This window comes from Bombus affinis, chromosome 5 (genome assembly GCF_024516045.1).
Source record: "Bombus affinis isolate iyBomAffi1 chromosome 5, iyBomAffi1.2, whole genome shotgun sequence".
In the NCBI taxonomy this organism is placed as follows: Eukaryota; Metazoa; Arthropoda; class Insecta; order Hymenoptera; family Apidae; genus Bombus; species Bombus affinis.
This window is the reverse complement of record NC_066348.1, coordinates 99,142-124,294: the sequence shown is the minus strand read 5'-3', so window position 1 is coordinate 124,294 and position 25,153 is coordinate 99,142. Positions and strand designations below refer to the sequence as shown.

General features: G+C 33.9%; 1 protein-coding gene and 3 long non-coding RNA genes across 8 annotated transcripts in view; 2 read left to right on the top strand and 2 right to left on the bottom strand.

Moving 5' to 3' along the window:
- Positions 1–25,153, top strand: part of LOC126916886 (uncharacterized) — a 93,103-nt gene that overhangs the window by 23,833 nt on the left and 44,117 nt on the right. The window lies entirely within an intron of this gene.
- Positions 1–25,153, bottom strand: part of LOC126916895 (uncharacterized) — a 90,660-nt gene that overhangs the window by 22,121 nt on the left and 43,386 nt on the right. The window lies entirely within an intron of this gene.
- Positions 414–24,842, bottom strand: LOC126916894 (uncharacterized). Its single transcript, XR_007710807.1, has 5 exons — positions 24,650–24,842; positions 4,306–4,501; positions 3,869–4,217; positions 1,581–1,747; positions 414–668 (listed from the first exon to the last, which is right to left on the bottom strand). It is a non-coding gene; the product is annotated as an uncharacterized LOC126916894 (long non-coding RNA).
- Positions 17,821–21,970, top strand: LOC126916892 (uncharacterized). Of its 4 annotated transcripts, none has more exons than XR_007710803.1 (4): positions 17,821–18,016; positions 18,148–18,413; positions 20,847–21,167; positions 21,246–21,970. It is a non-coding gene; the product is annotated as an uncharacterized LOC126916892 (long non-coding RNA). The 4 variants fall into 4 exon arrangements; XR_007710802.1 differs by lacking the exons at positions 17,821–18,016; positions 18,148–18,413 and adding exons at positions 19,208–19,240; positions 19,408–20,241; XR_007710804.1 differs by lacking the exons at positions 17,821–18,016; positions 18,148–18,413 and adding exons at positions 19,282–20,241; positions 20,373–20,422.

The window sequence follows — 25,153 nt, the reverse complement described above, 5'->3', positions numbered from 1 at the left end:
GCCAAAAGGCCTAAGGTATCGACCGAACTGTAAACAATGTACCGTTGGGTCCTTTAAGTGGACAGTTTACGTGAAAAGGCTGCGTGACCTTGATCACGGGGGTTTCGGGATACCTGTTCCGAAGAACGGGAAAAGGTAGAGCGGGCAGAGCGTGTAGAGCGGGCAGAGCGTGTAGAGCGAGCAGAGCGTGTAGAGCGAGCAGAGCGTGTAGAGTGTGGAGAGTGTGGAGAGTGTGGAGAGCGTGCGGAGTGTGCGGAGTGGACAGACAGTCGAATTGGGAAGCAGAAAGCTGCATGCGAGAATAGAACGTAGAACAGCATTGTAATCATTTCGCTGCTCTTAATAATATATATTAAATCAAAACATCATCACTTGTCCTTTCTCTCTAAGACCCATTTGGATACTACATACATGATAATTGTTAATGTAATTTGTAATATTAAAGCTAGAAACAGATCGATCCCTCTTATCGTCAAGTCGTTCGCAGCATCGGTACCGATATTGCAAAACGATTTCTCGCAGCAAGTGGTGCAAGCGGAGAGTTTTGTTCGTTCACCGACCACTATACATCCGGAGTCGCATTTGTTAGTATACTTTCTCTCCACCGACCAAGTTTGTGGACTAGACGTTGAATCTTCGGTGCTGGTAGTGTAAGAAAATCGCTTTATCTGAAGAGAAAGAAGCAAACGTGAAAGGAATATTTGCAGATTTTAAACTTTCACGATGTTCGTTATATGACATGTCCTAGCGGATCGCAAGAGACACTCGTACGCTAAAATATAGTATTTCTTTTAATTTTGTTCGAATACGAGCTCATTTTGGGCGGCATTAAACCACGAACTTGATAGTATCGAGCGAAAAGAGAAAAAAGAAGACTGAAAAGAAAAGATGAGAAAGAATTCTACATGTACGTAGAATGATTCTTGATACTAAAATTAAATTAATATTTGCAACAATTCCTTGTTTCACTCTGTATGACATTTCACATTGGAACTTGTAACGAACACGAGTGAGTGTGAACGTAACATATTTTTAGTCAAGGGAATATCAATTTTCCAGAATATCTCGCATCATTTCCAGAGAATACGGCTCGTTCATTGTTAATTCGGTCGGTTAATATCGATTACGGATTTCGTAAAATTTTTGCCGTGTATGTGCAAACTGTACAATTATATCATATCCAATATCATTGTTGATTACCAATAAATAAGAAGAACAAATAAAAAATTGCATTTGCATATTCCCTCAAATGTGTACACCATGTACATATGTTCCTATAAAGCGGAAACAATTTCAATAAAGTACGTAATTATTATGAAACTGAATTGATCGACTATATTGAACATTTCCAAACACTAAAATCGCGTTATGAACGAAATGAAACTGTGGCTCTATCTTCAACAGCCTTTTCTCGCTCTCGTGTTGACGATAACTAATATCGCTTTTAGCTAGCTGTTTGCTATATTCTGTTTGCTTTAAAAGCACGCGATCAAAGCAAAATATCAAACATCTGCTGAAACACGTGCGTGACCTGTGTATAATCAACAAGCGTTTGAATCGCTGTTATCATTTGTCATTACCATACAGGTCCTTTTGTCACCAGTGCACTTGTGCCCGAAAGTGGTGAAGTTTCCGGTCAGATTGGCGCATCTCTCTCCATCTTTCATTGTATCACACTGATGACACCATAAATCGTTTGCTCGTTCCGACGCTGCGTGAGTTCGATGTTCCGTAGTTAACAGTTGGCCTGATCATCGGACACAATCAACCGACAAATACGTATTAATTAATAGAAATCGTGATTTATCCTAGATTTCTAAAGATTATTAAAATCGACGTAGGAATCGGACGTAAGACGTTGGACAAATCGTTGTCTACTTTTTAATGCTTCGCAACTTTCTCTCTTTTATTTCTTAGAAATTACTTCCTTCTACTTCTTCCTTTCTTTCATTTTTCAAACAAATGTGTCGTGCTTTCATTAACGTCAGATTTTTGTACATTTTTGTAAAAATAAATAGATATTAGTCTTGACATTTACAGACACATCGGCGATATGCGTAAGATGAAATTTCGTCGCGTTCGTTGACAAGATTGCTAGGAAGATTGCGGAAAGGGATATCATCGAGGAAATCGTCTAATAAGGTGAAACATCGGTTTAGGTTTCTTATTTAGAACGGAATTCTTCGGATGTTTAGCTTTTCCGTCGAATAGCGTCTCTAACGATATTTCGCCAAATTTTCCTGCTGTTCTTGCGATACGTCCGACGGTAAGACTTGGCAAGCAAAATATCGTAAACGTATCCGGAAATTACGAAAAATTTATTTCGATTTATTTCAATTAAACGTATTCCGAGAGCAGCAAACGTATTCCTTATCCATTGGCAGGTAATCAACGAAATCATACCTACTTAAAATACCTACAGTTATGAAAGATATTTCCAAGTTCGGAAAAACGCTTCCACGCAAGTTTGACCAATCGTACCAATCCTCTAGAGTTTCAGCTTCTTAACAGATTCGATCATCTCCGAAGACTAAACAGACGGTATACGACTACGTTTGCATCTATACGACAATTGGATCTACGCAAGACTGCAGATTCGATATCCACGAAATATTCTATGTATATTTCATGAAGTTAAAAATTAAACTGTTTTATTTCACATCTGGTTCCAATAGAATAAGATGGATTAAACGTAATTCAATAAAATAATTTAAAGCAAAAAATGTTGTGCGTCTATTATTTCCTTATAAGATAAAAGACACTTTTGGGACGATCTAATGTTAAAAATTCTCTGTGAAAGTTGATTGTAATATTCTTCTTATCTAAAGAAAAAGAGAAAATAGAAATAGATGTATTCAGTATGAATTATTTATTTTATACATAGGAAACATAGGCAAGACGGTAAATGAAAAAGGTAGCCTCGAAATGAGAATTCATCGCGAAGCTTATCACGGAAGAAAAGTGAATTAAATGCACCGTGTACGATGATCGTTGTTTACACGATTCGTAACACAAATGGCTAACACCTACGAGTGAAGGCTTCAACAGGTGCACTTTCCTCTATATGCAGTTTATATGTAGAGGAAGATCTTCGCTATAAATAGACGAAACATCGTTCCTTCAGACATCTAGTGAAAACTCCCTCAACGAAACACGCTCCTAAAACGCAACTTGCTCGTAAAACAAATAGGGCCATGTAACTGAAAGGAACCTCGAGAAAGAAAGAGGAAAATGGGAAGAAACAGAAACTTCCATTTTCCATTACAGAAACGCTCTTTGTTGAAAGAAAAATTCCTCAAATTAAAAATTCTCAAAGACGAAATACCGCCATTGTCTATCCTGGCAAATTATCTTCCGTCTTAACCAGTTACCTACTCTTGACGAGTATACTCGTCACGCGTAAAAAGCAGTTTTTGCTGTTTAAACTGCAATTTCAGCGAAAACTAAAATATATTCGTAAATTTGAAGACGTTTCGACCATTTGGAAGCCAGGACCAGGTAAAACGAACAAATGAAGAGATATAAATAATTATTATGAAAAAACTATAACACAGCGTGAACAAAGTAGTTGTTCTGTCCTTTCTAACGCATTTTAGTCGCATTAGTCGCAACGGCTAACTGGTCAATACATTGCCGAGTCGATCAACTTTGGTATTCCGATCGTATCGACGTGAAAATCGGCGTGACGAATAAGGCTCAAGAATCGTTTTCTTCTCTCGCAAATACCGAAGATGGACAACGCGTATCGGCGAATTTTTAATTTCAGAAAAATGTAATTTGATTCGTGGCGAAACGTGTGAGAAACGCGTCGAATTAAAGAGGCGAAGGTTTAAGCAGCCCGACAAAGCGTGTGAAATGCGAGGCTTACCATTGATGCTTACGACCATCGATGCGACGATCAGGAAGTACGTGACAGGGTACATGTATCGGCCATGTTGATAACGTCTAGCGCGTCACATTCGAAAATAAATTCGGCTGTTTAAATTGCGATCGGCTGATGTCCTTGGCGCATTGATCGCATGCTGGCGTATGGCGGCGAGCGCGTTGCAACGCAAAACGAGCGGATTTGGGTACAATAGACAGCCATATTGAGAATAGCCGGAGTCTGCGCTGGATGGGTACAGCTGCTCCAGAAACCTTGAAGCCCAAGGAAAATCAATATCCATGGCAGCCGGAAGGTCCTGTTCGTTCAGCGGGAACGTTTGACGTCAAAGTTTCTGCGCATTCGCATCACATCCAGGAAAAAGAAAATTCACTGTCACTGAATCAATGATTTGTCGACACCGCAACTAAAATTCAACTTACAATGCCTCGAAAGCTAAAATAGTCCGACACTCGCCGTAAAAACATCTTTCGTTTCGTACGTTCATTCGAACGAAATAACTCGTCTGCAACTGTGGACCGAACCATCTGAATTTTGCTCGACGAGTTAGAGGAAATCTTCGAAATGTGTTATTTAAATCTTCGAAATGTGTTATTTAAATCTTCGTTACAGGTCCAGCTAGAAAAGTTGTAAAAAGCTACCTTTACTTTCTTCTTCGCTATTCCGACTAATTGTACTTCTTTCAACATTTCTTTACACATCACCTATTGTTAATCTTTCCAATTCTTCTAACTCGTAAAAAAAAAAAAAAGAAAAAAGGAAAGAAACAAATTGTTTGACTCAATTTTTGAAAAGTTATTCTGTTTTCTGCACCAACGCCTCCTATAGCCCGTTACACGAGACTTTTCGGGATTTTGTTCGTTTTGTAACGAAACACGACTATCCCGATCACATTGGTAGAATTTGAAATCATCCTGAAAGTGCAAATGTAAAAGACAGAAAATAGTTGTGGCGAATATTTGGGGGGAAAAATAGTACATAGTATAGATAGGTATTTTGAGCGTACAATAAATATCAAAAATTATTCCATTGAATATCAAGACGTATCGGTACAACAGATAATTGACTGTTTAATTAATTTCGTGAAATTAATTTCCTCCACGAGATACACCATAAAGAGCTATCTTCAACATGTTATAGACGCTAAATACTGTCCCATTGAACATTGAGATGCATCGATGTGATGGATAATTGACTGTTTAATCACTTTTGGAATCTCTGCGAAATATACACTCGCACTAAATATCTTGTTACTTAAAATACAATATAATATGTAATATGCGATATGTAATATAATATGTAACATACACGTACACACGCGATATATTTATAAAGAAGCACGTATCAGAGTTGGAATAATTTCGTGAGCAACAGTAGACGGTAAATGTAATTTGCAAACGATCTCTTTATCAAATATCGATAAACGCGATCGATATGGAAGGGATCAGTCCTTATGCTGGCCAAATATTCCGTCATCGTTCAAACATCCATCGAAACTAATCCCAGTACATACCATTCGAATAATCGAGTAACTTCGTTATCGCGTATGATACAGTGCACTTACTTGATTGCAATGATATCTCAACGATTATTAACAGATACCAAGATGTCTCGACAGTTGCAAAAATCTTTTATAAATAAATTACACGTGGCTCGCGAAGCTGTTTCAACGTTGCTGGAAACTTTTTGCGTATATGATATACGAAGCATTTCGAAATGATCATTGCAGCACTGTAGCGAGACACGCCTAACTTGATCGTATCGGTGAAATTTCAAACGGATTTGGAAGTGTGCATAGAAGTTATATTTATCAGGGACACGTACTTTCCAAAAATCATCAAATTATTCGAACAGTCAATTATTATTTAGTATGTTAATAAGCCACGATGTAATACTCTTAAAGAGTTAGAAAGAATAAATTTTCGGAAAATGGAACAATTTGACTTTCAAATGGCTCGTACGTGATGTAATCATCTGTTTGATGAACTTTTAATTGCTATCGTAGATAGGATCGTAAAATACTACGAATGTTACAGACATTGTCGTGATTTTCCTATAAAGTAACACACGACGCGTAGTCCGTTTGATGTTCGATTTGCTTGGCTCTTGTAATCCAATTTCAATAAAATTGTACAAAATGCACGTGATACGAAAGAAAATATAAAATATACAAAATACTCTTTACTTCTCTTTTTTTTTTCTTTTCAATCATATTCTCAAAAATATGAATTTGCATCAAAATCTACAGTCTAATTAGAATATTAGAAAGAATATTCAGACAGACGATGTATATAAAGGAGATACAAATTACGACGATGAGAGAACTCGCAAGATATTTGTATCTGTGAAATTGCAACTGTTGCGTCGATAAATATCTACGCCGATTAAATTTTTGATACACTTCGGATTCTCATGGGAAAACCAGTAATAACATATTTCTATTTCGTAATATATTTCTGATATACAGAGGATGCTCTCAAAAAAATATACACCCACTTTAATTAAATGGTATCGTGAAATTGCTGCATCGTATTATTACAATTTTTATACAAATCTTCCTTTCCTTCAATTTTGTGTACATTTCGGATGTATTCCTTTTTTTTAATCCTATTAATGGACCGATAGATTTAATTTTATAAAATTGATTTTTTGAATTATTTATACATTCCATATCTTTTTAAGCACCACGTCACGTGATTCTTTCGGTAGAAATAACTGCGTAAAATTACATTTTCTCTGTACCTGGGAGCTTTTGCGCGGTGAATTTTATACGATCGAAGCCCCTTTTTCGAGTGGCATGGGTGCTTCGGCATGGAAAAGTGCCTCTCCATTATCGTTTTAGCTGGCTGTTTCCATTTGTATAAAATCGTCGTTATTATCGTCTTTATCACAACGAAACCATCCCATTACATCAGTGTATTTAAGGTTTCCCCACAGTTACCCCATCATTCGAGCAATCCACGTGCTTTATATAATTCTCAATATCACGTTTCCATTTTCTAACATCCGTGACTGTAGCTTTTCCAACGTCACGTACTCTTGATGAATTCTATCGCCGATTCTTACACCACCTCCCACGTTTTTAATTAAATTGTATTTTCTTTCTGTACGACTGGAACGTTGTTAGTTTCATACCAAATTCTTATTTATCGGAATTCTATTCTATCGAACAGAGAAAAGAATGTGTAGATTTTTTAAAAAGAAACATATCCGTCACTGAGAAATGTTAGGTTCGACTGATAAAACGTACAGACACCAGAGTATTCGTGGGAGCAGTCGAACATCAACGATTCTACGATCTCGGCATATTCCACCTCAAACGCGATTCCGTAAAATTCAAACTAATCGTCCAGCGAGCTGTTCCATGTTTTCCAAACTGAACAGATCGTGAGCATCGGCCAGCGATATGGGAAATGAAGATAATTTCCAATTGTTCGTAACATCTGACGATCATTCGACTTAAAACATAGTTCTCGCGGTCGCGGCAACCAAGTTACGCAGGCAGCTGTCGATTTTTCAGCTGTCGAACGAGAGAGCTGGCTGGTTGTACTGCGTTGAAGCAGAGCGATTCGAAGAACGGGAGAGACGCGAAAGGGAAGCGTTCACCGAGAATACGTCCGTTTCGTCTTTCTCGTTAGACGGTGGAAATGAATTGGCGATTTCACCATGAATACTACAAAGCAAGTTAACGCTGTAACTGGCGCGAGTTTCGCGTGAAACGTAGCCTTTGACGAGGTTTGTTTGCGCGTCTCGCCGAACAAATCCGATAACTAAAATTGTCTGGCGAAATTGTTTTACACGGGCCGTGTTCTCGGTAACGCTAGCGGCTATTTAATCAAAATTGTCGGCCGCGTTTCTCGTTGGCCGTTCGATCGACCAACGTGTAATTAAAATGATAATCTTAATAGATCCTCACGGACAAAGCTAGCGAGGCTGGCAGTTGGCGAAGCGAGCTAAGCAAATAGCGAATTATATCGCGTGTTATAACTGGATCGTGGAAGTTTGCGCATATTTTTACACTGATAAATTAACCCTGCTGTTGATCCTCTAATATTTCTCGTTCGATCTCATCTATTACAAATAACAGATACGTAAGACAACATAGAAAAATATATAAGTAAATAGTATAGCGAATAATTACGAATAATTGCATTCATTTTCGTTAAAGGTAAATTATATTGTATTTACGTGCCAAGGATAGAACTGAAATTGCCGCTGATATTGATTTATTCTTGTTAAATTTCAATGTCAGAATAAAAAAGTTTAGCAGTTAGCCGTTGCGACCTCTTTGAAACGCGTGTACCTAAAAGTGTGTCGCGAACAGTAAGCGATGGCGAGTATACTCGTCGAACACGGAGTACGGGTGACTGTTATAATACAGAATTAAGTTGTTACGAAACGACTGTTTTATTTTTCAATTTAGTACTGACGGGGCTCGTCGTAACGTAAAATACTGCCATCTCTTCGTGACGAGTATACTCGTGGAAAACAGCCAATTGGTTAAACCAGGACCAGATCACGATACCGTTTAAAGATGAAATTTGTAGAATGGTTAGAGTTAGAGAATATCGGAACTTTGTATTATTATAACGTTTACCATCGCTGCGCTCTCGATATTAACCCTTAACTGCTGCTCTGGGACTCCCAGACGATATAAACATCCGCGTAACTTGGCTCTCGAGCAACGCGTGATGTCAAGTGTCTTGGTAATTTTCAATTAAGTCGCCCCTTATGACTATAACTTGTAACTTCTGATCTTTGTTCCGTATAGGAGTAATTGAGAACGTACAACTTTCCTTTCGCTTTGTTTCGTCTTGTCCATTATGGATGAAAATGCGATTATAGTTACGAAACGAATCATTCTTCGTTGATCGCGATACAATGGAAATGTTTACAGCGAACGTTCCCGAGTGCTTCGAATAAAGAAAGAACGATGCAATACGATACTCTTTGACTTATAAATAACTTTCCTTTGAGACCAATCCGTGGATCAATTTTCTGGCTCCGCAGACGCAATGTTACACGTAATCCTAGGAATCGTGAAGTGTTCAGTCTTTTCTAATATTATTTTTCAACTTGAAATTCAATCTATTGGACGTAGGAATATTTTTACTGTAAACTATTAGAAAAATGTCCATCGTATAATCGACGAGCATCGCGAGAGTAATATCCAGGCTTTAAATTCTAAAGGCTCGTTACCGTACAACTGTAGTAGGCAACGTCGTTGTTCTAAACACGTACGTAATTTTGTTCACATTGTATAACCGATAACTATTTTCTTTTTATTATTTCTTTTTATTCGAATGTCCTTCAGCTTTCGCTTTACCACCGTACATCATCCCTACGTCATGCACCGATACTATTTTTCTTTTACACTGTGACACTTACTTCTCTGCTTGACCATGCGATCCTGATCATCATGCAAATGGTCTAAGACCGTTGTCGTAATACTCTACGGAATAACTAAAATTGTTGTATCGTTCTAACACGTTATAGATTTTATTAAAGAGGAACGTTTACTCGATAGAAGACTCAGATTCATGAAATAAGACACCGGTTTTCCCTGACGCCACTTTACGATATAAATAATTAAACTTATACTACTCCCTCGTATATGGAAAGCTTAAAATACTTTTCCTATATTATCTACGCCAAATCTCCTGTCAATTTCGTTACTAAAATAAATGTTACAGTTATCAGCAATAATCGCCTGCACTCGACTGTACGTTTCTTTAATTAAAAATTTATCAAAGCGAAGTCTTCGATTCTTTAAATTCTGCAAAATTTGATGAAACGCGCAATGACTCGAAACTTCTGACGAGTAATGTACGTGAAAGACTCTGTATACTCGTTAGATCGTTCCTTAAACGAGAAACAGATCGAACTGTTTGCGTTCGAGTCAAACGTAAAGGGAAAAGATTAAATTTCCTAACTTTCCGTCGATAGGATCTTCATCGACGTTTATGACAGTTGACTTCTCTTAATTAACGAAGCTTCAAGCTTTCGATATTTCCAAGTTTCAATAATTCTCATTCTCCGTTCGCCTTTCAATGACCGTTATTAGCGGGAGCGTGTGTCAATAATCAAAGCGAACGATGCTCTTTTGAACCTTCCTTTCCTCTTCCATTCGTCTTCCTTTTCAGAACGGAATAATGGCTAGATCTACTTTACTCGTTGCGCTGATTTAACGAGTGTTTATTCTCTCTTTATTCTTCGTCTGCTTCTGCCCTCGCATCTGTTGAACATCGATTCGATTGCTGAACTCGACTGTGTGATTCTCCTATCAGGAACGACATTTGCGTCGGAATATACATGTTACGGTCGTTCTTTAAAATTCTTCTAAATTAAAAGTTCCTTAAAACTCTCCTAGCTGCAAAGTTCTTCTCCTGAAAGAGTCGCGGTAAACGTGGATATCTGACGTTACGCGTTCGTTAACGAGCATTTCTTATGTCAAATATTACAAAGCAACGATTTACCCAAAATATAGAAATATCTTCCGAAATAGCGGACTCATCGTTAGATTATTAGATCGCGGATGTTCGTGCATTTGTGAGAATTTTAAAAATGCAAAACTCCATGAAACGTTTAGGAAACGTAGAGGATGAAATAAATCTTTATCCGTTTCGGTTTATTCAGTCGTATTCGTGAAAGTAGCAAACTGCACGAACATACGTATATTATTATTATTATATCTTGTTTTTGCGAAAAGCATTTCTCTTGCAAGCATTTGCCTTTTATATTTCTTACTTTTGGCGTTCCGCGTACTTATAGGAAATTGCAGCTTAATCGTTGCAATAAAACTTATCGCTTTCTATTTTCCGTTTCTGCACATCTTCGTAAATTTATCGCATTAGCGACGTGAAGTATAACGGACGATTGATCGTAAATTGAAATCACAAATTCCCCATCGACCATTTCACAACAGACTGCCACAGTTGGATGTTTTATAGGGGTGAATAGCCGCAGAGAAATCGATTCCATTTCTACAAGGGACAAATGTTATTGCTTTCATTTGAGCGCTCTGCCTAAGTATATTGTTCGTGGATTTACTGCAACTATGTTTGGGATTCTGAATTGCAACCTCCCAAGAGAAAACTTCGAAATGCTCTAAATATCGTATCGGCTACTTTCACGTAATGATATATTTGTTTTTTGACAAATAAATAAAGAAAAGAAAAGAAGAGTAAAATACACATCGAGAGTATTTTACCTCGAATACGTATTCAAGGATTATTTGCAGATTTTTCAGACCAAAGATACTTTTGTAAAGTGTATAATCATTTATCTGGAAAGTACTTCGTTTCTAGTAGGATTATATAATATCAATATCGTATTTAGGAAGTTGTGAAATTGCGAACTTATTAATAGGAAACACCATATAGATACAGAGAATGAAATTACTGATCGATACAGAGGATATTAATTCATTTAATATCTTGGCGATAGCAGATGATCGCTTCGCAATTAATCAGTACTCTGCAATTTATAATTGGATATAATGCAGTTAATTATTTAAATCAATTGTTACGTGTATAAAGATTGATAGCAGGTATTTATAACTTTTCTGCCATTTTCACATTAAGCATGATGAAGCAGTTGAATGATTGATTCTCTTTAACATAGCCATGAGGGAGACGAATTTTTTTAAAAAGAAATATTCTCTTACCAACTACCGTCGGTAAAATACCGAGCGTAGGATTAAACTGTTAGTTGTGAAAACTATTAATATTAAATTAACGTTCGTTGGAATTATATTTTCAAAGTCTCATCTTTATGTATACTACCTGAAGTATAATATTTCTCCAAATAGTGAAATATAAAATAGTGAAATGACGATGTTAGAGTAAAAATTGTTTTATCGTACAAAATTGAATATCTTTGTGTATTTGCTACGATATAATTATTAAAAGGAAGAAGAAACTTTCAATCATGAGAAAGATAGAATATAATGAAATATATTCAGACATTGAATAAAAATTTTTATTTTCATTTCGGAAGATGGAACGAACACGAAATATGCAGCAAATTTTGCGAATATTTCAAAATGAAGGAACTGCGCAAATATAAATATTTGCTAGTTAATTGCATTTAATATGGAACCTGACTTTAAAAGCTTCCCAAAAAGAGAAACATGCTTTTCTTTTCAATTGCTTTCGAGAAATTAATAAGTCCTTTCTGTGTCGCTTTATAAATTCTTTTAACATCGATATTACGTTTTTTCCTAATATTAAATTCTAACAATTTCTTACAATTTTTTAGCTGAAAGTTGTATTAAAATAATTTTGGCAACTGCTGAAAATTGTTGAAATTGTTGCACCAAGAGCGTAATTTTTGGGAAAAAAGGGTCGATGAGAACTCAAATCCTTCCGGGACTGTTTTACTCGCTCTATTAAACAAACATGTTTAATGATAAATCATGCAAAAAGTATTATTTTTTACGTTCATTATTTAACACGACTCTCAGAAAAATTTTATAGGCTGTCAAACGTAACAATCAACTGCATTCGAACAACATGCTTTCATTTTTAAGGAAATATTTCATTTATTATTTGCGTTATTACTTTAATAAACGTTTGCTATACCGTTAACGTTCATATCTATAAACCAACGTTTACTTACAGCTTTACCCTTACATAACGTCAATCTTCGAAAGAATTACGGATTTTTATTATACAATATATTAATCTTAGTTATTATAACGTTAAGTTATTAGCAAAATTACAAGATTGAAGTTACCAGAAGAAAAAAAGCGAGGTGTTCGTTTCCTCTTTTACAAATATAGAAGAGGAAAGTTGCTTAAGAATGATTAAAACGTAAAATGAAATTCTAATTAAACAAACGCCGTATTACCATTTTTCTACTATAGTTTCGAGTAAATTCCGCGCACTAATCGTATTTCTCTACGGCACAATAATAACATTCTGTTAATCAGCCTTTGAAATGTCACCGCAAATGTTCCATGTGCAACGTGACGTGTATTTCGTGATAATTTTCTTAAACTATATGAAGTTAACGTTTATAACATTCTATAAAGTAATAAGCAAACTAAATGAATAGCCTTCATCACGCTGTATATCCTGCTTGCATATTTAATATTAATATCAAAGCTTCCATGCAAAAAGATGTTGTATTTTGCAAGCGTATTTTATTACCGAGTGCATAATAATTCATTAACAATCCCCACGATTTATCGTCACAGTACGAAAGTACGTTCAATAATTTACATTCTGTTTTTAAACAGCCTGTTGTAGCTATACTTTGTTTTCACGTATTTCAAGTAAACATATCATCGATAAATACACCAGTACAAACGCTATTATATCGATGCAAACGTTAAAACATTTTCATCATGGTGAAATGTATTTGGTACATCAATTTTAGCGAATTCAATTAATGTATGACGAATGTTAAGCATTTACTTTGATTCGTTGAGTTTTAAGAATGAAATTAATTAAAATTTCCTTCGATCAAGGTAGATGTAATTTTAACAGAAAATTCCATTAAATTTCTATAAGTATTTCTAATGGTTACTCTTATGCCTATAGATAAAAATTAAAAAGCAAACTATCCTATAAAAATTAACAGATAAGATTATTTTTTCCTGTTAATTTCTATGCCATAATTGCCTCTTCGATTCCCTATTTCTCTACGATTTATTCGTCTCGTACACAATTTTAACGTAATATTTGTAACAATAGACAGAGATACTTAGTTAGATTTAACACGATTCCTTTTTCGCTTTTGTTAAAAAATTATTCGCAGACCGCAGCTCCTCCTTCGATAAATTTTAATTCTCATTACGTGTACGTACATAAAACGTAGCGAGTACGAAACAATCACAGAATAACGTGATCTTCGATGAAATGCGATGTTTTAATAAGTTCTGATAATAGATGCATCATTAAATATGTAATTGGAAATGGTTGTTAATCGCGAGCATTAAATAATAATGTAATTTGAAAATAAATTAAATTCGATATATTTATACCGAATATATTAAAGACGTTTTAACATCGACATATTCAACATTTACTACTATTTTCCAGGCACAATATCTTCTTGTCGTTACGTATTTGAAACCTCCATAATATCTGAATTTATTTTAGCGGACACAGCAGTATGTAAAAGTTACATTAATAAATAAAAAAAAAAAAAAAACAACAAATCGCGAGTATCTTCGTTAACTTACAAGATACGTATTATTAAATATCCAAAGAACAATTCTAAACAATTTTGCAGAAATAACATTCCAAACAAATATAATACTTATTAATTGATATATTAAATTCGTCGGATGCAATTTTTTAATCGCACATGAAACAAACGTATATTTCTCATTTCGTTGAATTGTTTTCTACATTTAAATTATTCCTGGATAGATGAGAATTATACGAAACTCACGAAATAAGGAAGTAAGCAAAATAAAAAGAAAAAAAGAAGAAAAGAGAGAAGAAACTGGTAGATTTCACTTATCGTTAAACTTATATTCTTAAACCAAGTTAAACTTAGTTCGCCATCTTCGTGATATTACGCAATTCAACAAACTGTCAGATGCAAATACAACGTTAACATATAATTGTAACGATAAAAGTTATATTCGAAGTTATGATAATCTCTTCTGCTATGACTCATCATTGTGCAACTGTAACTTATACCATTAACAAATCTGTATTTTTAGCCACGTTTCTAACTATAATCGTACATTCCATGTACATAAGTAATGTCCACATTGAGGAACGTATAACGCTTAGTTAATAAATTCGAAACCACATCGTTCGCGTGTAGTCCACGTGAACTATATTTGAATTGTGTTAAAATGGCAATTTGTAAATTTTATACGTCATATCGAAGGGATTAAGGATATTGAAGGAGAATACATAAATATTCGAGTCGCGTACATAAGTCTTAATATTACGAGCATACATAAGTCTTAATATTATTAAATCTCCAAAATCTTCCGAATCTCCGTCGTATCTCAGCCACGTGAAATTATTTTTCATAATCTTAGTACGTTATTGATCTACGATATAGTAAAAGTTCTATACAATAAGTAATAAGCTTTATACAATAGCTCGTGATTGATAACTCCGCGTTAAATACAATTTATGGCAACAAAATTTTATCCTATTCTAACAGTTCGTGGAAATAAAAATCGACGGACTTATGTAACTTCCAGTTGGCGAACAAATTAACGCAAGTTTCCAACGAATGAAACGCGAATAATGAAATTACAGGAATACCGAGGAACGAACTTTAAAATTCCTCGTATCGATCGAATCGACTGTTATTCGTTGAATTTTCCAGGATCGCTAAAATAGGCTAAATCTCACGGACCAAGGAATTTCCGACGATGTGAAGGAATTAGGTAACGTTGTCGGAGAAGAGTGCGCGAATGTAATACAATACCTTGGAAAAGTAAAACGTTTCTTTTAATAATGTAAATGGGCTGAAAAATATTGCGGCAGAAGCGAGCAATTACTGATTCTACGTGAAAAACCGAGTGGAAAATGTGGAATAAAATTTGTAAAAATTTAAGTACACCGGTTAAATCCTCAATTTCGATCCTCGGATGAAAAAAAATTAATTGTAATAAATCATACCAGGTGTTTTTCCTATCTTTCTTATTTTTCACGTAGAATCACACTCTGTGTTTCTATTCGATCTATTGGCCAAAATCTATAAATTTCACGTGGCGATCAACGTATTGATGCATTCTGTCAATTAAAAAAAGAAGATATAGCTTAACGTAGAATAATCTTTTTTATTGCGATGGAAATATAGTGATGGAAATTTCATTATCGAGATTAATCGTGACCTTGTTGAAAGTCTGATCGGCGCTATAACGAAAGAGTAGTTAGGCGAGCGGAATCACGGCGTGGAATGGAAAAGCGTGAGAAAGTAGTCTCATAATGTAATTAATGATCGAGGAATCGAAATTTTGTCGTATTTTACAGCGAGGATAAGAACTACTCAAGCGACAATCGAATGTCACTTAAGCGCTCTGGAGATGGAATCAATTAGTACTTGAGTGGCGTTAATTCTTGCGCAAAGATCAATTCTCGCAAACTATTCGAAAAATAAGGATTAAAAGGTTTTTACATAGGGAAGCGTAGGATTGAAGCTTAGGATTTAATTTTGACGCGAATAAATGAAAGTTTAAGAATCGAGATTTAATTGAAATAAAAGTAGGATCGTTAAATTAAAAAACGTGAATAATTCTCAATTTTTGTCGCATATGAAGTATAGACACAAGTCTTTCAAATAATAAAATATTTAACCAACGTTAAATATTTAACTATAACGTGAAAGTAATATAAATGTAAACGAATATCGAACATTCTGAATTATAACACCAATTAATCGCATGCTAATTAATGAAAAATAATAGATACGAATAGTAATAATAATAGAATATTTCTTAATTAACTTTTTCATTAATAGATATTATGTTTACATATATACAAATAAATATAATTTTCTACAAATAATATATATGTTATCAATTTAGGATATGAGTATAAAATTTCTCACCATGTCACAAATTTTCCCGAACGTTATTTTTCGCATTTGAACTTGCAGTTGGATACTACGACTATATTTCTTATATCTGTTTACAAGTTTAATAAAACTATTTTACGCCATGGCTTCGCTTGTTACTTACGGCTTCTTCAAACCAAGCGATTAACAGATGGAATAAAGCTGAAATTACGTGATATAATATGCGCGTATACTTCGTGTGCCTGACATTACGAGCATCACACTACTTACAAAGAAGATTTTACCTTGTATAAATCATACTTTTACTTTAGCAGCATAATAAATTTTATCCGATTACTTGAAAGCTGTTTGTATTCCGAGTTATTAAGCATCGTTATAACAACGAATGGTGTTGATAATTCTCTAATTTATTTAAATTTCCAAATTAACATAAAGTGTTACGTAATCATTTTATAAATGTCTTAAAACGTTATGAAAATTATTTTATATGAAATCTTCCCTTAGAGAACGTGGGCAGATGAATATTAAACTTTGATGGAACGCATCTAACGATGAAATATTACATATCTATGAAATTCATCTAAATGATTAAATATCAGATATCTATGGTATTCATCAAACGATTGAATATCAAATAATATAAAATAAATATAAAATAACAGTTAGCAACATTTCGATATTATGGATTAATTGAATTAACTTTTAAATCGAAACACAAACGTGTTAACTACAACCTGCGGATTAAAGCGATTACAACTTACAAATTAACATAAAGTGTTACGTAATTATTTTATAAATGTCTTAAAACGTTATGAATATTAGTTTATATGAAATCTTCCCTTAGAGAACGTGGGCAGATGAATATTAAACTTTGATGGAACGCATCTAACGATGAAATATTACATATCTATGAAATTCATCTAAATGATTAAATATCAGATATCTATGGTATTCATCAAACGATTAAATATCAAATAATATAAAAAAAATATAAAATAACAGTTAGCAACATTTCGATATTATGGATTAATTGAATTAACTTTTAAATCGAAACGCAAACGTGTTAACTACAACCTGCGGATTAAAGCGATTACAACTTTTTCCTTTTTTTTTTACTTTTTTTTTTTTTTTTTGATAGGAAAACTTCAACCAATACTTTTGTGTAAGCCTGTGAGGTAAGCCTCGACTTCTACACTAACTTCGTAAGCTATAGAACTAAAAGAGCATAATCGTAATGTGATACGAATAGTCGGAAGAAATTTAACATTTATTTAAAAACTATATATATGTATTTAAAAACCGCTATATTACAAAGTCTTTAACTATATTTTTATGAATCTGTATAATTTTTTAGAATTTTAAAAGGATACATATATATATGCAAGCTCCCTAGATTTCATGTAGGATAGGGATTCTTTTTGTTTCGCGGGTAGCACGACAGGCTGTGTTTCACGGACAGACCGATCTTCCCTTGTTTTACGGACGACCATTTTAAGAAGCACGTTTTTCCCGAACGGACGGACAGAGAGTTACATTAGAGACAAACAAGGTTACGGAATAGTTATTTAAGATTTTAAAGACTGAAGAAGAAAGATCGGTAGCTCAGGACGTTGAAAATCGATTCTCAATTTTCAGGTAAACATTGTACTAAAGACTTGTTATTTCCCGTTTATATAATTATTGTTATTTATTGTTATAAACGCATATTAATTGTTGTTTATTTTTGTATTTTATTATTTACTTCATAATAAAAACTCGATTTTCAGACTACAGAATCGATCCCTGAATTATCACCAAATTACGATCTTACAAATCGATTTTCACTACGCCATGCCGTTAGAAGTGAAGCTACGTATCGCCATGAACGAGAACGCAAGGGGGGGGGGGGAGAAAATAGAATGCATAAGAATCCATAAGAAAAGCAGAAGATGAAGTATGTGATGTCTTTCCTCCAGAATATCAAGCAAGAGATCATCATCCGCGGTTATTCAGTTTATCGATAGTGAAGAAAGCCGCAAACAACTTAACCAAGGTAAGCCATTACAGAAACATTGCACTCACGATGGATGACGCAACGGCAGCGTCATACATCGGTACAAGTTTAAACTTCGTGTTTCGAGATATTTACTTAGAAGAATCGGAGATCATCCCCACAAGGAAAATAAAGACCGAAATCGAAAAGCCCAATCTTCAAACAGAAACATTATTAGAAATCTTCCAGAAACAAAACATGCATGAGAGAGAAGGCACAGACTTTGTCATAAAACAATTTGATGGAACGCAAAAAGCCACAGATTGGTGTATGAAATATTCATATTTCACATACGCATCCCTTCCATACTCTAATATGAGTATGAAACCGAATACGAAAAATACGAAATCCAAACTGATGAAAAAAGGATCAAGAATTTGAAGAAATATCTGGGAAAAACAGCATCAGAATGGTACCAGACAAATCTGCCGAAGGATGAAGAATACAACTGGGAAAATTGGAAGGTGGAGTTCAAAAAGCTTCTGGCAATAAAGGTTGGTCTGCAGTACGATATGCTTATAACTTTAAATACATTTCAGGTTCATTCACTGAATATGCCATAAAAAAGGAATGATTAATATTGGAAGTAAGGAGGAAGACTTCTGAAGAGACAGGGATAAATCTAATTGTTATTGGATTACCCATACACATTCAAGATAAAATCAATAAAGAAACAGTACAATCAACAAATGGCTTAATCGGATTCTTGGGGCAATATCAGACGAAGGGAAGAAAAACACAAGGGAGTAACGCAAGATTGGACAGAAAGCCAGAGCCACCGCCCAAGAAGCAATCTTGTGTGATTTATGAAGCACTGAATTTCCCAGGTCGATTTCACCCAATAACAACTCACCAAAGAAATACATGCACATACTCATCGATCATTTTTCAAGGGCTGTTTTTATATCCACATCGAAAACACAACACACAGAAGATATCATAAAACTTATAGACTCGACAGGAGAAACTGATTCCATAAAAATTATCCTTGCAGACCGATACCCAGTAATGACATCCAAAGAAATTCAAGAGTATACGAGGAAAAGGAACATTAAATTAATTTTCACCTCGACAGACTGCCCATCCTCCAATGGACTGAACAAAAGGGTAAATCAAACATTAGTAAACAGGATCAGATGTAATTCAGACAAAAATAAGAGAAACTGGACAAAAATCACAGAAGAAAGCGTAGAAGAAAACAATAACACCAGACACAGTGTAACGGGGTTTGCCCCAAATCATTTACTGAATGGAAAAATGATTGAAATCGTCCCTAAGGAAATAATGGAGAATAAGATAAACCTAAAAAGAGACAGAGAAGAAGCATTCAAAAACTCAACAAGAAATTTCGAAATCAACAAACAAATCAGCAAATAAAAAAAGAAGAGAACACGAATTTAAAATCGGTGATATGGTCTTCACCCATAACGGAAAAAAAATGAATAGAAATAAGCTGGAAGAAATTAGGAAAGGACCTTTCATAATTCTAAGAAGGATTTCAAACTCCATATATGAAGTGGATAACGGTAATCGGGGATCTGAAGGGAATCTGTTCCACTCCCCATTCGAGGGGCGGTGTAAACTCCCTAGAGTTCATGTAGGATAGGGATTCTTTTTGTTTTACGGGTAGCACGACAGGCTGTGTTTCACGGACAGACCTTCTTTTGTTTTATGGACGACCATTTTAAGAAGCAAATTTTTCGCGAACGGACGGACAGAGAGTTACATTAGAGACAGACAAGGTTACAGAATAGTTATTTAAAATTTTAAAGACTGAAGAAGAAAGATCGGTAGCTCAGGACGTTGAAAATCGATTCTCGATTTTCAGGTAAACATTGTACTAAAGACTACTTATTTCCCGTTTATATAATTATTGTTATTTATTGTTATAGACGCATATTAATTGTTGTTTATTTTTGTATTTTATTATTTACTCCATAATAAAAACTCGATTTTCAGACTACAGAATAGATCCCTGAATTATCCCCGGATTACGATCTTACATATATGTACATATTTGTATATTTATATATATATATAAATATATATATATATATATATAGAGAGAGAGAGAGAGAGAATGTTACAAGGAAGTAATCTAAAACTTTGTAAATTTGTAGTACATGTTTAATGAGAAAAGTATAAAATATCTGATAAGCGTAGATCCAAAAATTAATCCTATTTATTTGATATACCGTACTTTTTATTTAACATTTAAATCGAACGTTTAAATCGAACCCTCGATAGAATAGATAGAATAAACGTGTCCAATAAAATAATCTCCTCCATCATCTGATTTGAATTCAACGAATTTTTTTTTATGAATACACATAGAGAGAAATCTACCTATAGTGGACACACGTACAAATCAATAAATAATGCATGTCGTGCAATATCGGCTACAGAAGGAATAAATAGATGTATTATCCACAGATGGCAGTTATACAGTGACTACGAAAGGTATTTAAATAATATGAATATAAATACATGATACATGTATTAAACTTGGTATTATTTAATGGTACTTTCATACGATTATAAGGATTTGATTTGAAATATAAAAGCTGATAGGAAAACGGTTCATTGGAAAATATGGACACGCGCAAATATTTTCTCGTGCCCGCAGTATATTAAAACAGAAAGTCAAATGAAATATTTCTTATCAATGGCGAAGGATATTTTTCTCTTCTTCTTGACCCAGCAATTGGATTTCAAATATTATATAACGTTGATTAAAATTTCCTTTTCTCTCGAGTGAGTACTATAAGATCACAAAATGACATAGATCTTTTCTTTGCAACTTGCTGAATATAAAACTGCGTCCTTTTACAGGCAACCATGTATATTCCAAGCGCGATGAAGGGATTAGATCATCGTATCGTAAATTATGCTTACTTCCAACCCCAAAGGCAGACTTTCTATGTGCTTGTCTCTTTGCTTCGAGGGCCAGCGAACTCTTCACTCTATATGACAGAAACAGCCTAGAATCCAGGGGGAAATTTGAAAGTCAATCAAGGAAGAAACTGCAAGATGGACAGAGCAAGGTCTCGTAGAAATGTATGAGATTCGTTTCTCGCAAATTACGAGATACGGAAACGTTTAAAGTCATCTACAGGCGGAAATCTGTTCAAGACAGTCGCGGTAATGTTTCGACGTTATATTTCATACGTTAAGCCAGCTATTATTTAAATATGTTCTTTGAAATTAAGTAAAATCAAAGTAGCTGAAAAAGTACAGCTGATAAAATTACGTTCAAAACGTGAATGAACAATAATTTTTACTTTCGTTACGCTGTTGTTATCGATTATCCATTATTTCTTATGGCAAGAAATGGGAACGTGCTTAATTTACGATAAAAACGAGAAACAATACGTAAAATATTTTTCACGATAAATTATTTTCATATTGTTTGAAATAATTTTACGCTTCCGCGATATAAGTGGCGAATGTAATTGAACAAGAATCATTTTTGATAAATGTAACAGATATATACCGTATATATATGCAAAATATATTGTAACGTGTTAATTCATAAAGTTACGTAAAATTATTGGAAATCTATGTACGTAGGTATGTTTAAATATTTCATTCATGTTTTTATTCCATTGAATTGCAAGTTGTATAAAATCATTTCATTAATAGTATAGTTAAATAATATAAGAATTGCGAATTAAGAATATTGTTTATTAGTGATATAAATAATTAAATTAGTAATAATGTATACTTAACACGTTCTTGTATTTTGTTATTAAGGTAGAATTAAATGGTTAAAGAATTAAAATTATTTCGCTCTTCTTTCAAAATTATTTCAATCTCGATCTCATGTTTTAGAAGGGAAAACTATAATTTTTGTTCTTAAAACATATCATCCCCTAATAGTCTGCGTTCGAATCATGATTATTCTAAAAACCACTATGATTGTGTTATTGAAACACATCAACGTCATCAACTAGTTTCTTAAACTACGTAGATGCTATTGAAACAAACTACGTACATGCATAGTAAGTTTATATGAATATTAAACATAAGAAACTTCGTTTGACTTGATTTGACTGAAATCAGCTTGTCGAAGTGCATCATAGAAATAAGTCACGTCGATCAAAGTTGTAGCGCAATATCTATTAGACTGTCATTAAAGTCATCGTTGGTACATTAATAGATGGTATCACACAGTTAAACGACATGTCATAATATTCTTTCATCTAAACCATAATAGCAACAGACTGTTTCCTACAGACTAGAGGTATTTCATGGGACGATCATATAAATTCTTAAATACAATAATGTATAATACACATACGTACATACATGAACCAAGTCTGTAAGCATAATCTATAGACTATAATAAATACGTGAAACATTTTGAATTCTGTATTAGATTTGAAGAAATCTCGAATAAATCAAAAGATATTAAATACTACAAAACTGTGAGCATTATTAAGGATTAGGATGTGATTTTTTGGAAGATATAAATATAATTTATGAATAGTTTCAAAGATGAAGGTGAAAGAAATCTGTAACAAGAATTAGTCCCTTAAGGAAACGTTAATTACTTTGTTACTGTAGAAACACTTGTGGATTCTTCGTTATAAAACTAACAATTATCTTTTATCTAAAGGATATGTTATAATACAAAGATCCTTAAAATTATTCGATGGAATATCCTATTGATATTAATGCTGATTACCTACTTTTTAACCTATCATTTACAAAGAACAGTTTATTTATCGAAGCTATAAACTTTTTTGCCCGCTTCAGAGCTTTCATCGACGATTTATGACGTACATGGTGCAATAATGCCTAATGCGATTCTCTTTAATATCCCATATTGCATACATTCTCGTACCGATTACACAAATTGTTTGAATTCAAGAAACATGAGATCACTATACCGGTATAAATTTGTTATTTACTTGATCTGAAATATCCTTTCAAGTTTGAAGTGAAATTGAAATTCTTTCAAATAATCTTTGACTTAAAGATGTTATTTATAGTTTCGCGTTTATCGATATTGATTCCCTAAATTTAACTGATTTTACATGTATATTTATTTTACGATTTAAGCATTATATGTTAGTTTAAGTATCATTTACATACCAGCTACTTGAAATCCATTTAATTTCATGTAACTTAACTAATTACAGAACAAGGTTTAACTTTTACGCTAACTAAGCTCAAAATGTCCATGAAGCATGATTTGTTTCTGGAAAGTCATTTAACTATTTTAACTAACGAAATGTATAACGAAAACTATCGATTTTCAGAACTTTATAATATAATGGAATCGTTTTACATATTTGCGGACAAACAACACAACACAGTTTTCGTCTATGAATACGAAATAAAAAATTTAAATAAAAATTATATTAATCCTTTCGGTACGAGTTGTTTTTTAACATCGATGGTACGTATAAAGCAGTAAAGCATGTGCGTGACCTGAATACATTTCCGGTCTTTTTATAACGATTGTGAACAAATAATGTAAAACTATAACTTCAAAACTATAACGTATGTTTCCAGATAAAGAAAATAATCACAGACTTCGCTGGATGCATAAGCATTCATAGACAACATCAATGGAATTTTTTCTGATGAATATGTACTTCTCCTGTAGGAAACTATGAGATGACTCGTTTGTTTGTAAGAAATGTTCAAGAGCAGTTATGAAATCATTTACGGATTTCACTACGTTTTACATATTCGAAACTTTCCATCTTTGCATTTCTTTTCTGTCTCCCCTTTCTCACGAATACTTGAATACATGATTTTTTCAAATGCAATAAAAAAAAAAAAGAAAAAAAAAATGCTAATTCGTATATTACAAAACTTCACAAAAATAATCGTAAGAATCTGTTCTATTTTTTCTCGTATATTTCCTTGTTTGGAAAAAGGAATAATTTATGACTTGTAATTTGTAAAATTACGCTAATAATATCAGTTTACTTGTACAAGATGGCCACCATACACATATTTGTCACATTAGAAAATATAGACCTAACCAAACAGGAATATTACACATTACAAGTTAACGTACATATATATGTAGTATCTATTTACAAGTATCGCAGATTACCTCTTGAAAAGTAAGAAAACATAAAGACTAAAGTAAAGTTGTAAATCTAAACTACAGTTCAAGTTATACAAGGCATGCAAAGCTTCTCTTGAAACGTTAGGTGCGTACTTCGATATACAATATAAAGAAACATAGCCCGCGAGAAAAGCTATATAATACATACCATACAGATCCCTCGCCATAACTTTGTCAATATGCGCAACGAAATCGGTAATTTTCGCGCCACCACTCAAACACCGTTTCTCTCGCTTTGGATAATTGAATCAAATCCAGATCGTCCATGTTTACAGCGAAGCAACACGTGATACCGCCAAAAGTGCTTTCCACCCCCTCACATAACTGACATCGGCCGTCCGTGGATCCAACGGAAGGATTTTGAACGTTGGAGAATGCGTAACGCTGATTGGCTATTGAGCTCGGGAGTCGATCGTATAAAGGGACGCCGGGTCGCAACGAGCCTCACAGTACCGCTTCAACTGTGAACGCGATAAGAATTGCATCGTCTATTTTACAAACTGTAAATCTTCGTTGCTTATACCGTTTTCTTGGTGAGTGTTAATTTTTTACTTATTCGATGGTATAATAATATCGTTATTACGAGGTAAAAGTTTTTGGATGTGTGATTTCTTGATTGAAGAGACGCTATCATTATTAAAAGTTTGAATAT